Source organism: Lissotriton helveticus, chromosome 6, assembly GCF_964261635.1.
Source record: "Lissotriton helveticus chromosome 6, aLisHel1.1, whole genome shotgun sequence".
Classification (NCBI taxonomy): Eukaryota; Metazoa; Chordata; class Amphibia; order Caudata; family Salamandridae; genus Lissotriton; species Lissotriton helveticus.
This window is the reverse complement of record NC_136067.1, coordinates 158961087-158974906: the sequence shown is the minus strand read 5'-3', so window position 1 is coordinate 158974906 and position 13820 is coordinate 158961087. Positions and strand designations below refer to the sequence as shown.

General features: G+C 43.8%; 1 protein-coding gene across 6 annotated transcripts in view; it reads right to left on the bottom strand.

The window, feature by feature from the left end:
* LOC144762369 (epoxide hydrolase 1-like) overlaps positions 1–13820 on the bottom strand; it is a 324885-nt gene that overhangs the window by 166475 nt on the left and 144590 nt on the right. For 5 of the 6 annotated variants that reach the window (XM_078647539.1, XM_078647535.1, XM_078647538.1 and 2 more), the window contains one exon: positions 2422–2500. The gene's annotated coding sequence lies outside the window, so the exon portion shown is untranslated. Of the gene's footprint in view, positions 1–2421; positions 2501–4335; positions 4420–13820 lie in introns of those variants that run through there. The other variant, XM_078647537.1, reaches the window with a different exon arrangement.

The following is a 13820-nucleotide window of genomic DNA, read 5'->3' as shown; positions in this document are numbered from 1 at the left end:
GCCACCACATCTTTGTTGATGTGGGGCAGTCAATCAGATCTTATCTCAAAATCTGTTGGATCCACGGATTCTCTGCGGCAGGGGCAGCTCCTACATAATGGTGGAGGAGCACCGTCTCACTGTTAAGTCAGTCAGCAAAAAATAAAATGACGACAAAACGATATTATAATTTTTTTTTCCACTGACTGAGCCTTGGAATTGAGGGCGGGTCGGGGACCGACCATGGCAGCGATAAGTGATGGGCACTGTAAGTGTACATGCCATCTTAGGACCGCCAAACTGACATGCACACTTGCATTTCTCCAACCCAGCTGTGGTGCACAGCCAGGTGGAGAAGTGGCACAGGCTCCCTGTGCCTGAGCAGGCATCAGACCAGCCCACTATGGCCAATCCTGGAGCTTCCCTCATCCTTGGTAAAGCATGAGAGCTGCGTCTGGATTGGGTGGGGAGCCTGTGCTTTGAGCCCCAGTGACTGACAGGAGGAAAGGAGTAGCAAGGCAACCGGCAGCGCCAGCAACAGGTATATTTTATTTTTATTATTCCCCTAATACCCCCCTCCCCCCTTAGATTTTCTGCAGCCACCACTGGTGAAATGTCCAATTTTTTTTTTTTTTTTCCACAACAGATTTTATTGAATAAATCAACCAAGGCAATCAATGTGGCACCCCACAATCAGGAGAGACCACTAAGCATTTGGATACATTACATATGGCAGGATCTGAATTCGAACTAGAATCATTGCAAATCATATTTATTTGGAACTACCCCCACCCCGTCCCCACCCCAACTTCCCACCACTCTCAACCAATCCCACCCCGTAGTCCCTCCCTAACCCTGTGCACGTGTGAAGAGGAAACAGCGTTGTGTGAGTACAGTGTAGCCGGCATGGCGCAAGACACAGGCCCACGCAATGGGGGAAGCCTAGGGCTCCTCTTCGGGTTCGACTGGGGGATCCAGTGGCAAGTCCCTATAATCGGCCCATCTTTTCCATATCCTAAAGTGCTTGCGGGGGCACCCTCGCGCTTCAAAGATCGGGCGCTCCAGACCCATACAAAAATCTAATCCTCCTTTCCATACACACAGAGGAGGGGCCCGTTCGTCCTTCCAAGCCCGTGCTAGGTCTCTCTTGGCCAGTACAAGCCCCAATAACAGTAGATGGCGCTTATAACTATTCCCCCCCACTCCCTCAAGAATATGAAGCAATCCTAAACGATGAGTGAGGGGCAGGTCCCAGTGTAGTACTTCAGACAGGCAATTCCACACACCTCTCCAAAAGCCAGCTATTCTAGGACACAGCCACACCGTATGAAGCAGCGAGCCCACCTCCATCCCACAACGCAGGCATTCCGGCGATGCAATCAGTCCAGCCTTCCAGAGGCGCTCACTGGTAAAATAAGCCCTGTGGAGAATTTTAAATTGGATAAACCTGAGCCTCATTGCGATGGCAGTCCCTCGTGGGGATTCCAGAGCCTCTCGCCAATCGTCTTCGTCCATGGGACCAACATCCGCCTCCCAGGCAGTCCGCAGGGGAAGGAGGTCAGAAGCGCAGTGAGTGACCACCGTTTGGTATATGCGGGATACTCTTTTGTCTCCGAGATCACCCATGAACAACTTTGCCTCAATAGGGCTGAATTCGGGGAGCGAGTGTAAGTCGGCAATGTATGGTGTTAGCGCATGCCGAAGCCTATCCAATTTTTATTAACCAACATTTCTCAAAAACTACAGAATGGATTAACACCAAATAACACAAAGCATGCTTTCTGGACCAAGATTTTCCTACCAAATTTGGTGAAATTCTGTTCAGTAGTTTTTGCGGTATCCATCTTTAATTTTCCTATGGAAAATTGCATGGGGCAAACACTTTGTGGGACTTCCCCCTTTTTTGCAACCCCAGCTTGACGGATCACCCCCAAAACTTTCCAGGAGAGAGCTGAAGTTGAGACATTTATTTGGAAAGTTTTTTGAAGATTGTAAAAGTCACAAGCAAACCAAAAAAAAATCAATTTCCTATGGAAATGTGGTCCTGACTACAACTACCCAGTTATATTTTCTACATATTTGGATGCTTTTATTACACAAAATACAATGTTATTAAAATCTAGATTTACAAGCGAACCGGAAAATGTTTCACAGTTCCATATATGGGTTTCATTATCATAATGACAGTCCCCAAAAAACTTGTGCATGTACTTAACAGAAGTACATTTTAAACATTGCAAGTTCAAGACACAAAGCTTATTCTGTGAGTAGGTATGGCTTTCTCACATCTTACACTTGAATTTCCATAGAACGAAGTATTGTGAATGAAGTACTCAAAATCCACAATGAACCGATGATGTTCTTAAGCAAGAAGAGGTCGCGCAAGATGATTATACAATGTAAATCAGACTACACACAAGCCATGCTCACCACAAGACTTACCCTGGCTAGCAGAGATCTACAAACACAGCCCGCTGCCGCCCCTTCTCAGCACAAGACTGGCTTCACTCTGTCCCAGACTCTGGAAAAAAGGGTGGACAGATCAATAGTGTTATCACAAACTTAACAAGAGTTGTCAAGCATGGGAATTTTATCTAAATGCTGGAGGTTGAACAGTGATAAAATGATTTGGAGTCTCTGCCTGGTGGACCCACTTTGAACAGCTCCAACCTTTGTAACCAAATCACGTGGGCTTGGTTTGATCTTTTATTGAACATGTGATAAAGAAATGTGTTTGTTCTGGCAACTGTTCTAATGCTAGTTGGACATTTACTGCCTAGAAAGGTATCATAAAAAGATACCAACAGAAAAACTTATGTAGTGTTACTACTAAACTTCAATGTTGTAAATGATACACATACTTATGATGGATAAAAACAAAGGCAATAAAGAAATACGTTTTAAAAAAAGTGTTACTACTACACTGGATTAATTCTACTCTTTATATGAATGACTCGGGCCTAGGTTTACTAAGAGTTCACACACACAGGGCAGCAAGCAAAGTCGCTGCGTTAAGTGAACCAGAGAGAGCAGAACTTAATGGTGCAATTCTGGCCTCTCCATGCACTGGTGCAGTTTGTGCAGACAAGTGCCAACACAGGCTGCACAAACAGGGGTGTCTGCGTTGTGGTCTGCATAGTTTTTGTGCAGGATGGAGTGGCTCCTTTCTCAAAAACTATGCTTTAACACTATTCCCTCTATGAATGTGTGCTGCAGAATGCAACCCACAAGGGGTATTAAAGAGATTTCTCCATGTTACGCCAGCCGCAGCTGGCGCAGGATTTTGCATAAATCCATGTCTGTAAGTCTTGGAACATATGGTTTTGCGTCAAAATCCACGGATAATACATGCAAACGCCCATGCACCACCTAAAGAACGCCTCCCTTACATAAAAGAACACAAGGCAATGAATTAAGCTGTGGTGTGCTGCTTTTTGTTACGGACCAATGCAAATCGCCATTTGCAAGGGCAGGGTGGCACAGAAGTACATACTGACGAACGAGATCAACTTGGGAAGTGGTGGCACAGAGGCACAAGGGCAGGAGAAAGCAACATGTTAATGGTGCCCTGTAGCTGGTCAGGGAGGGCTGCAGCATGGTGGGGGAGGGGAGCAATATGGAGGACAGCGGGGGACACAGAAGCAAGCACAGGTGAACAAGAGCAGCTTGTTGACTTGGGGACCCCGGAAGTACATGGGTTGGGGCCGAAGGCACACAGGAGAGCGCGACAAGGGGGGTTGGGTTGGGGGACAAAAGTACACAGGTAAAGGAGAGTGATACAGACCGGAGCGTAAGGACAAGGGAGATGAACCACATGAGGGAGACAGCTTACAAACAAATGCACTCTCATGGGGTGCTTCAACAAAAATAAACAAAAGTAGCTTCCAAGATGCAAGCAGCGTAAGGACAAAATTACTGGGACGTGTTCCAGGGGAGGTTCAAGCACAAAAAGAGGAAGTGAAGTTCACACACGCTGCAAGCAAATGAGTGATGATGAAGCCAACCAATGATAAGCAATGGGCGGGATTCTAAGCTCACAAAATGTTTCACAAGTAACAGAGTATGTACGCTCTGTTGCAGGCGAGCCCTAATAAATGGACAGAGACATTCCAAATTTCCAAAATACAAACAGAAATCTTAAAAAACTATTTCAAACGTTTGGTGTACAATATTCTGTTTATTACTCAAAGTCAACCATGGAATTGCACCCTAGCCAATATTCCAGTTATCAACTGGGCAGTCTCATTTTTATGGAAGCATGTAAATAGTAATAATCCACTGTGCTTTGGCCAGATGCATTGACAATTCAGGTCAGGACTCCTGAAGGTTGAGCATCCAAATGGAACATTATCTTACACATGTGAATCTGTATCTTTCTTCAATTTAGATCAACAAGGACCAGACTTCTATACGGCTCCTTCAGCGGTGGCATTTTCTCAGGGAATCTGTGAAAACGATAATTTAGCTGAATGTGTCACCTTTTATGCTAAAACTCTTTAAAAAAAAAAGGGGGGGGGGTTACGCATTGGGCTTGCTTGCCAAAGTGAGCGCTTATGCCTTGTTAGGTCAATTTAGTGAGGTCAGAGCGTATTGATTACTTAGCTATTGAAACCATTTTGATTATCACATGATTGGAATTAAAACCAATAGTAGTACACCCTTTGCATTTTCATCACTGCAGTGTGCAGAATTTAAGCATCAGTAAACTTGCATTAATATAGCCTTGCAGCCCACCGTAGCAGGCTAGTTCGGCCCTTAAAGGCTCAAGCCTTTAACAAAGAAGCGGGACTTTAATGACAGTATAGCCCAACTACAGAGGGCTATAAGGCTATTAGAACAATCCACTACTCGAGGGCAGAACAAATAAAAGGAAGACCTCACAGAGCCTGAGTGGATTGAGATCTGGAGTCTTTGCCTAGTGGACTTACTTTGAACTGTTCCAACCTTTGTAACCAAATGTCCTTGAGCTCCATAAGGTTCTTGTTCACAGCAACAGCTGTGAACGACAACGTTGGAATGTTGGAGCTCCGGGCTTCTACTGGCCATTAGAAGCCAGGAGCATTCCATTATTTTCAATTGAGCTCCCAACATTCCAATGTTCTAACAGAATGTAGATCACTGTAAAGATGGTGATATTTAGCAAAGTTCACCAGATGGTTTTAAAAGAACGCACATGACTAACAAGCTCCCTATACTGCAGAGCTCCTCGAAGATCACACCATAACCTAACCATCGTTTTGACTTCAAGAACAGAATCCCTGTAGGAAGATCAGAGTCCGTCTTAACAGTGAACCCCACTTTGTATGAGGGTACACCTTCCCAGTGCAGGGAATTTGTGAGGCTACAATGTGTCCCTCCCAAACACTAGATGTGGGATTCATTGTTCTCAAATAAAGATTAGACACCTCTTTCACGCTGCCTTTGATCCATCCCATCAGTCATTTATTATATTGATTTATCAAGGAACAACTAAGCATTTTGACAAGCGTGCATTAGCAGTTCTGAGTGGAGTACAAAGAGAAGTTGATTACACTGGATGGCTGGCTGAGGCTGAACAAGAACAGGAGAGTACATGCATACATAATTCACATACATTAGCAGACTTTCAAAGCCAGCCAGAATGTGGGGATATTGTTTCAGAAAATTCTTGCTGCATGAGAAGCTCCTTCGAAGCCTGTTCGAAAAATAAGTGGTCCCAACTGAAAGGGTGCGAATGTGGATGGAGCACATATATTTTCAGATGTTGCTAAAAAAACCAGTTTGTGGGCCGAATCTAGGTTGAAGTAGGCCTGTAACAATTTAGGACTTCCCAGGGAGGTTCAGGGAGGAGTCGTTTATCGGCTTAAATTTTATTTTATTTTTTTAAAGACCTATAGCATGTAGTAATCTTTTATGTGGACAGTCGACTATCTGTGAGAGAGAGTTAAGAGCTTGGAGTGAGTCTGGTAAGACTGTAGAGAGCCATGTAATGACATTAAAAGCTTAGTCCAATGGAGTAAACAAACATAAAAAGAGATCTACCAGTAAAGGCTTACAGTAGTCAAATTCATTGATGACAAGTGAAGAAATCAGTGTCCTGTTTGTATGAATGAGCAAAATTTCCATATATTCAATAACTGATATCTAGAAGATGTCGCTTTTATTCGTGAACAATCCTACATTCATTGCAGCGTTGAAGTTGATGCCAAGTTTCTACTAAAGGATTTTGTAGTGATAATGTCAATGTCAGGGGCTGCAAAACGATAGGCTGAATCGGCGTACATGAGCTGCCACCAACCAGTGGCGGTTGGTTATGGCAGTTTGAGATTTGCGTCAAGAGATGAGGCGTGAAAGTAAAAAACAAGAGAGATTTAGGTATCCTCTGCACAAAGATGACAGTAAAGGCAAAAAAGAAGTGATTATATTGCACTGGGATGATGTGTAGAGTGTGAAGAGGACCAAGGACGGAGCCTTGAGACGTCAACTCTCAGTAGCTCGGAGGAGAAGAAAGGTGGAAGAAGAATGAAAGAATGATGATTGTAATGATCAGAGGTTGTGAAGTTGGATACAGGAGTAAGAGTGCTTTGCATGGACTGTCTAACCCTGAATCTAGATTGAAGAGGTACAACAGATTGTGTGTACTAAGGAAGGGGGCATTCCATTAAAAAGTAATGTTCTTAAGAACACTGGAAGTAATGAGGCAGGCCCATAGTTAGCTAGGGATGGAGTGGGTCTTTCAGTGAGAGCAGCAGCACTGCAGGTTGGAAGCAAGAAAGAGAGGTGCCAGAGTTAAAGTGAAACACCAGGCAGGATGGCACATAAGAGAAGTACAGGGGTTTGATGATCTGGTGGCTGAAAGGATCAAATGGTTAATTTGAAGAACTGATCGATTTAAAATGGGAATTAACTCAACAGGGGGTGGGTGAGAGAAGGCAGAGTGACAGAGGGAGCGGATAAAATGGGAGCAATAGAAGATGAATGAAACTGTCTGGATATTATTTCGTCAGCGTCACAAAAATGGATCGTATGATTAAGGAGTCTACTTCCTAACGCAATCCTCCATTAACAAAAATAAAGCCTCTATGGGCTTGGGCCCTTCTCTTCAGCAAAAATGACAGGATGACAGCACTGAGCACCCCACTGTTTCCCCTCCATTCCTCAAAGGTCACACACATTAAAACAGTTCAAACTGCCTTGTTGCTGCACTGTGACATCACAGGAAGAGGTCTGTGCAGCTGAGGTCACGTGGCCAGAGCAGCACTAGAATGTTAGCAGCTGTAATCAAACGGCACATTCACTCACATATTTTAAGAGGCCTCCAAGTGACAAGCAGCTTCCAGCAAGTAAAACAAGTCAGTGAATCTAATCCAAAACTAGGGGCCCTCTTATTATAAGGGTGACTTTCCCCTTCTACATTTCTGGATGTCTAACTAAACTCAGAATCACTGTCACAAGGCAACGGTGCTTCGTGGGCCGTCTAAAACAAAGTCCTTGGCCAGCAAAGAGCCAGTCCATCAAGGGAAGGATGCGCATGGCTGTGCGCTCTCTTCGGTCTTGGTTGTTATAAGCAAGTTTTCCCCTGGCACAGGTCATGAACTATCAATAAACTTTGAAATATTACCAGGATTGAACATTGAGCCCCGGTGTCTTTTTACTTTAAAACCATAGTTGAGTGGATTTCAACCTCATACAGACTTTGTGGAGAATACGAACTTTACTGGCAATTGGATATAGTGAACTACAACTGAATTGATACAGCTTCATTATATATTTTTTGACTTACGAGTGCTCAGTGAGAAATCTTAACAATTGTTAAACCCAGAGTTCCACTTTGGGATTGTGTGAAAGTTTGGTAACCTTTCCCTCTTGCTTGGCAGCACCTCATTGTACGGACGTTATTACTTAGCCTTTACTTTTGCTGTGCGCCTGAATTCATACCTGGTTACCTCTAACAATTTATTGTTCATGAACACTGGTGTTCAGAATTTTATTCCAGAACCATAAATTAGGGTTAAGAAATAAAATCATCTTTTTGCCTTTGGTTCCTATGGAAATGTTGCCAAAATGCAAAAAGGGTTCTCAAAGCAAATGCGCTCTCATACCCTCATAGTGCCCTGATGATATAGGGTGGCAATGCCAACTCTGCTTACTCTCGTCTGACGTCGATGAAGCGATTACTGTTAAATGACAAACTATTGACACCTGCACTTAGAATGGACAGATGTGGTATGAAGCTATATATATATATATATATATATATATATATATATATTCACTGAAACAACCATAGGTTATAGACCATATATAGTTAGGAATTAGCATTTACAAAACCTTGAAAATTCACTGAAAAAACCATAGGTTATAGACCATATATAGTTAGGAATTAGCATTTACAAAACCTTGAAAATTCACTGCAACAACCATAGGTTAGAGACCATATATAGTTAGCTGGACATTTTATTGACATAAAACCAATGAAATTCCATATATAGTTAGTTGCACTAACTATATATCGCGCACCCGCAATCCACTGCTGATGATGTCACATATTACATCATTCATGACATGGTCAGTGACATCACTGATGACATCTCAAATGACATCACTGATGACATCACTGATGACATCTCAAATGACATCACTGATGACTACATCCAGTGACTGTATAATTCTGTAAAGTTAAAATATGTCTTACATATTGAAGAATGAGTGGATGTACAAGTGTCTGGACGAAGGATTTAGTAGGTGCATGACTGAATGTATGAGTGAGTGATTAAATGTGTCTCACTGAGTGCATGGGTTAGTGACTAAACTGTCTTAATTTGTGCATCATTATGTCTGTTGTTCTGTAAACTGCTGCATGTGTTGATCAGTAGCTATATGAGTAACTATATGGGTTATTGATTGATTGCCCAAGTATTTGTATGGGAGACTGAGTGTGTGTGTGGCTAGCTGGGAGGTGTGTGACTCTGTGCAGATCAATCTGTACTTGTATCAATGATTGTATAAGAAAGTAAGTATGTGTTAGTACATGTTTGAAAATGTAAGGTGCTCTATGTTTAACTGTATAGACAAGAAAATGGAAGTCTCATTGATTCTTTACAGGACTGACTAGGTGTGTAAGTAACTCCATGGATGAGTGGCAGACTGTGAGTGTCTGTATAGGTGTATGAGTGCATATGATAGTGTTGTAAAGATGAGTGATTGTATGTATGAATGATTGTATGGGTGAATGAGTGAAGGTGTGTGTAGACATAGCAATCAGTGAGTGCGTATGTAGTAACTAGTATTGGTGTGTCAATGGTTTAAAACATTATACTCTTTTTAACACTGGGTGAAACAGAGGTTATATTAAAATGTGAGGAGATGCATTGTATTGTCACATGAATGATATCATCAGTGATGTGGTCATTGATGTCAAATGAGATGTCATCAGTGATGTCATCAGTGATGTCATTTGAGATGTCATCAGTGATGTCATCAGTGATGTCACCGACCATGTCATGAATGATGTAATATGTGACATCATCAGCAGTGGATTGCGGGTGCGCGATATATAGTTAGTGCAACTAACTATATATGGAATTTCATTGGTTTTATGTCAATAAAATGTCCAGCTAACTATATATGGTCTCTAACCTATGGTTTTTGCAGTGAATTTTCAAGGTTTTGTAAATGCTAATTCCTAACTATATATGGTCTATAACCTATGGTTTTTTCAGTGAATTTTCAAGGTTTTGTAAATGCTAATTCCTAACTATATATGGTCTATAACCTATGGTTTTTTCAGTGAATTTCAATGGTTTTTTAATAGCAAATATCATAAGCTGTCGAATGTCAAGTACGTGGTAAGTAAAAACATTTTCGTGTTTATGCACACTGATCTGCTTTGAATGCTGCCCCCCACCCCTCATTTCTATTAGGAGTACTCTCTCTTTGCAGATAGTGAAGGGTAGTTAACGCAGCCCTTTGCCCCCTTTGTAATCCGTCGTGCCTGCTTCTCTCTCCATTTGATTGATTGTTCTCTTTCGTTCATTCTCTATTTACAAACAAGCACAGAGTCAAAATACTCTGTTTAGTCTTTGCAGATAGCGAAAAACCGTGTAAAAAAACAAAAGGAATCGAGCAAAATCAGTAGGCCACTAATGGGATCCCTTTTTGACCTCGCTAAAATAGAAACATTAGGAACAACCTGTTGAAAATAGCAATGCGTATGTACATAAGCGGCGTTCATTTGTGTTCACAGTACCCCTTGTTGATTGTTTGAATCGAGCATTGAATTGTTCGAAGTTGGTTCTCTTAAGGATCTTCTCTGCCTGCAAACGAGGAAGAATAGGAATATTCTCTCTCCCTTTGCAGATAGTGAAGGGTAGGTAACGCAAGCCTTTAACACGTCGTACCTATTTCATTCCTCATTGATTGATTGATTGTCCGAACATTGACTGTTTGGGAATTAGTTCTTTTTGGAGGTATTCCCTGTTTGCAAATAAACGTAGGAAAATCTTTGCAAGTAGTGAAAGGGTACGTAATGCGGACCTTTCTCCCCCGTTGTAATCTGTCATGCCTATCTACTCCCCACTGATTGATGCACCTGTTTCACCCGGACCATTTACTAGACATACGTCATCTGGCCCGACCAGAGAGCACCCCTAGTGAAAAGGACATATGCAATAATAACGAAGTGATCACTGTATCCTGTTAACAGAAACTTTAGCATGAAACAACCTGGAAAGAAAAGAATAGGAAATCGAAAATCAGTAGGCCACTGATGAACATGAACTTTTATTAAACAACGAACAAAGAAACGATAACATAACGTAATGATAAAACCTATTAATGTCCTAGAAACAAGAAAACGTTAAAATATGCCAGTGGTGAGAGACCAGAAAAACAGTAAGAGAAACCAAATCACCCCTCGCTGTCCCACCGCCTGCCACGCCAAAAAAAAATCGATAGACTAGGGAAAATGCAAGTCAGTAGAACATCCGCCCCCACTCTGGAAACTTCCAAGGTGGGGCAGGGTTCCGGCTACGCCCAGCCGGGAGCAGCCCATATAAGGCAGGTCCTGCTGCCACGCCTCGGCCAGGAGATCCTAACGTAGGGTGTAGCCGGAGGAGTGGCCGAGACCAGCGGGACCCGGCCAGGGGATTGCCTTTACAACGCTGAACAGTTGCAGGGGGGGGGGAATGTCTCCTCGACCCTCCCCTCTCTCTCCCAGTCCGGCCGCGGTGGCCCTTGAGAGTTGCAGGTAGTCCCGCCACATGCTCTTCCGGTCCGGCCACCAACGGTCGGGGGGCCGAGGCCGACGGGATCCGGCTGCAGCCGATAAACCAAGAAACCCGTTCATGGGGCCAGAGCCAGGGGCGTCCGGCCGACATCTACCGGAAGCCCGGCCCGAAGACGGACGGGACACTTCTTCTTTCTTGTATAATTGCTGCAACAACCCTGGGGGGGGATGTCTTGCACATGCCTCCGACCCCCCCCCCCTCGTCCTCATCGCCTGGTCCGGCCATAACAAATCTCAAGCGAGACGCCGTGGGGTGCACTGGGAGGGAGAGACGGTGCGAACAGGCCTCTCCCGCCTCCCCAGTGGAGGCTTCCCAGCTGCACCCTCAGCGCTCCAGGCGCCCGGAAAAGAGTTCTTCCACTGTGGCCATGCTGCAACGTCTCGCCCGGCAGGGTGGAGCCCGTCCGCTCATTTGACCCCGCGATCGCCAGTAGCTACCGAACTCTCAAAATGGCGGTCGACCTGGCAAGAGCGGGCCCAGCATAAAGAAATGGCCCGGTCACTGGTTGACTCCACCACCGTACTCCTCCACGACCTTGAAGATTCTAGAGGAGCCGCGGGAGTCTCCGACCCCCGATGGGGAATGACTGCCATGATCACCCGTGGAGTGACGAAACTGTATCCGCGGGACGTCGGCGCCAGCCTCACTTTGAATTACTAGAATCCTGCAGACCTCACTTCCGGTGAAAGCACAGTGTGACCCGGTAGGAAAAATTGTTGCACCCCCTCCCCTTTTTGACTGATAGTTCAAACCACCGATCCTTTCCTTTGCCCTTTTAACGGAACTTTGGACTGCCTCCCCCTCTTTTACATTTTCTAGAGAAAACAAAACATTAACCACTACATTAGCATAGCAGTTGACACCAGAACTGTTTTCAAATTGAAAACCAACAACATCTTCAACAGAATCCTTTTTGTTTCTGCTGTGACCCTGCTACAGCACAGGCATTGTCCCCAGCAGTAATTCTGCAATGCCGGTAAGAATAGCTGTGGTGCCTACTGGACTCACTCACCCCCGCGGCGCCCCACGCCGTTATTTGCTGGGCGGCAACTTGCTAGACATCACTTTCGTGCCATCTAGATTTCAGCGCGTTCTGCTGCCTTGGAACTATTCGCACAACAGACCGCTGCTGACAAGAATATTTCATTATTGGTGCTGTCAATTTCAATAAATCTATTGGATAATTCAAAAGAAATTGCCACGGTCTCTTCGTTGTTTAAATGTTTTTACTGTTTTTGTTTTGTTGTATATATTTATATGTTATTAAAGTTTTATATTCCTACTACTTTGTTGGAGTGCTATATATTTTTAATGTGACACATAATTGTAAAAACTTTGATGTACAAAGAGTCATTCCTGGAATCTTCCGCTTCAGGCTCGGTCCCCTCCCCAATCACAATACAGGATAGTTTTCAGATAGTAGGAACACGTGTGGTGTGACGGATCTCATCGGGTGTGGGCCTTGATCTACTATAACTCCTTTGAAGAGGGATGATTCTTTACAGCTGGGGCCATAAACTACATCTGCAGGGCTAGCTGATAGCCTGGACAATCGGACACAGAGGAAGAGGAGTGTCAGAGGGTGCGGTAGTGAATAGGGCGAAAGGGAGGTGTCGGGCGGGCACAGTGTGATTCTCAGGGAAGAGCAGCGCAGATGGGTGGAGGTTTATTGCCCATGCATAAGACAGAGAGCGGGGGTGACCAGTGCCTGGGGAAGATGCTTGCGAGGGTGAGGAGCCATGCTACGAATCGACAGCGTGCAGAGAGTGGGTCTGGTCAAGACATCTAAAATGGCACGACAAAAGTGTGGCATTTCAAAAAAGGCAAGATGGCGCAGACAATGTTTTTCAACACTTCCTCATTTCCTTCGAATCGAACGTTAACAGACGTTGGGGCATATTACCAAAGTTAAGCGATATTTATCGCTAACGATGCTTACCAACGAATTTTTTACCGCTAAGCATCGTCAGAAATTATCGAAGATAAACCTTGCTATTATCAAGGTTTATCACAAATGCGATAATAAACGGCCGCAATGCATGAATATCGCTAAAAACTCAGCGATATTCATACATTACCGAGCTAATGCTCTTAGCCATGTTATCCACCTCCCATTGGATAACATGGCTAAGAACTGCTCAGGGCAGGTGTTACTTTTTGGAGATATTCGCGCTTAGCGCGAATATCTCCAAAAGTTGGTAATAGGAGATAGATATCTTGCATGTTGTAATGCAAGTTATTGTGGTATATGGAACTCATACCATAATCTCTCAGGAAAGCAGAAACTGATCCTTTTGGGACCGCCTAAAAAGGCCTAGGGGGTGAGGAGTACTCTACTTTGCCCCCTTTTCACGTTCCGAACTATTTTATTTTACTCTCTTCTGTAATTACACAAAATAGCAGCGATAAGATGCATCGGAGACACACAGTGAGAGAAAGGAGGCCGGAGATGAAGAAGAGATGTCAAATACACATTGGAGATAATATAGTGGCAGAAGGGAAATAAATATGAGTAAACTTACCATGTAACATAAAAATGTTGCACTCTATACTATAAGTCTCATTTTATACTAC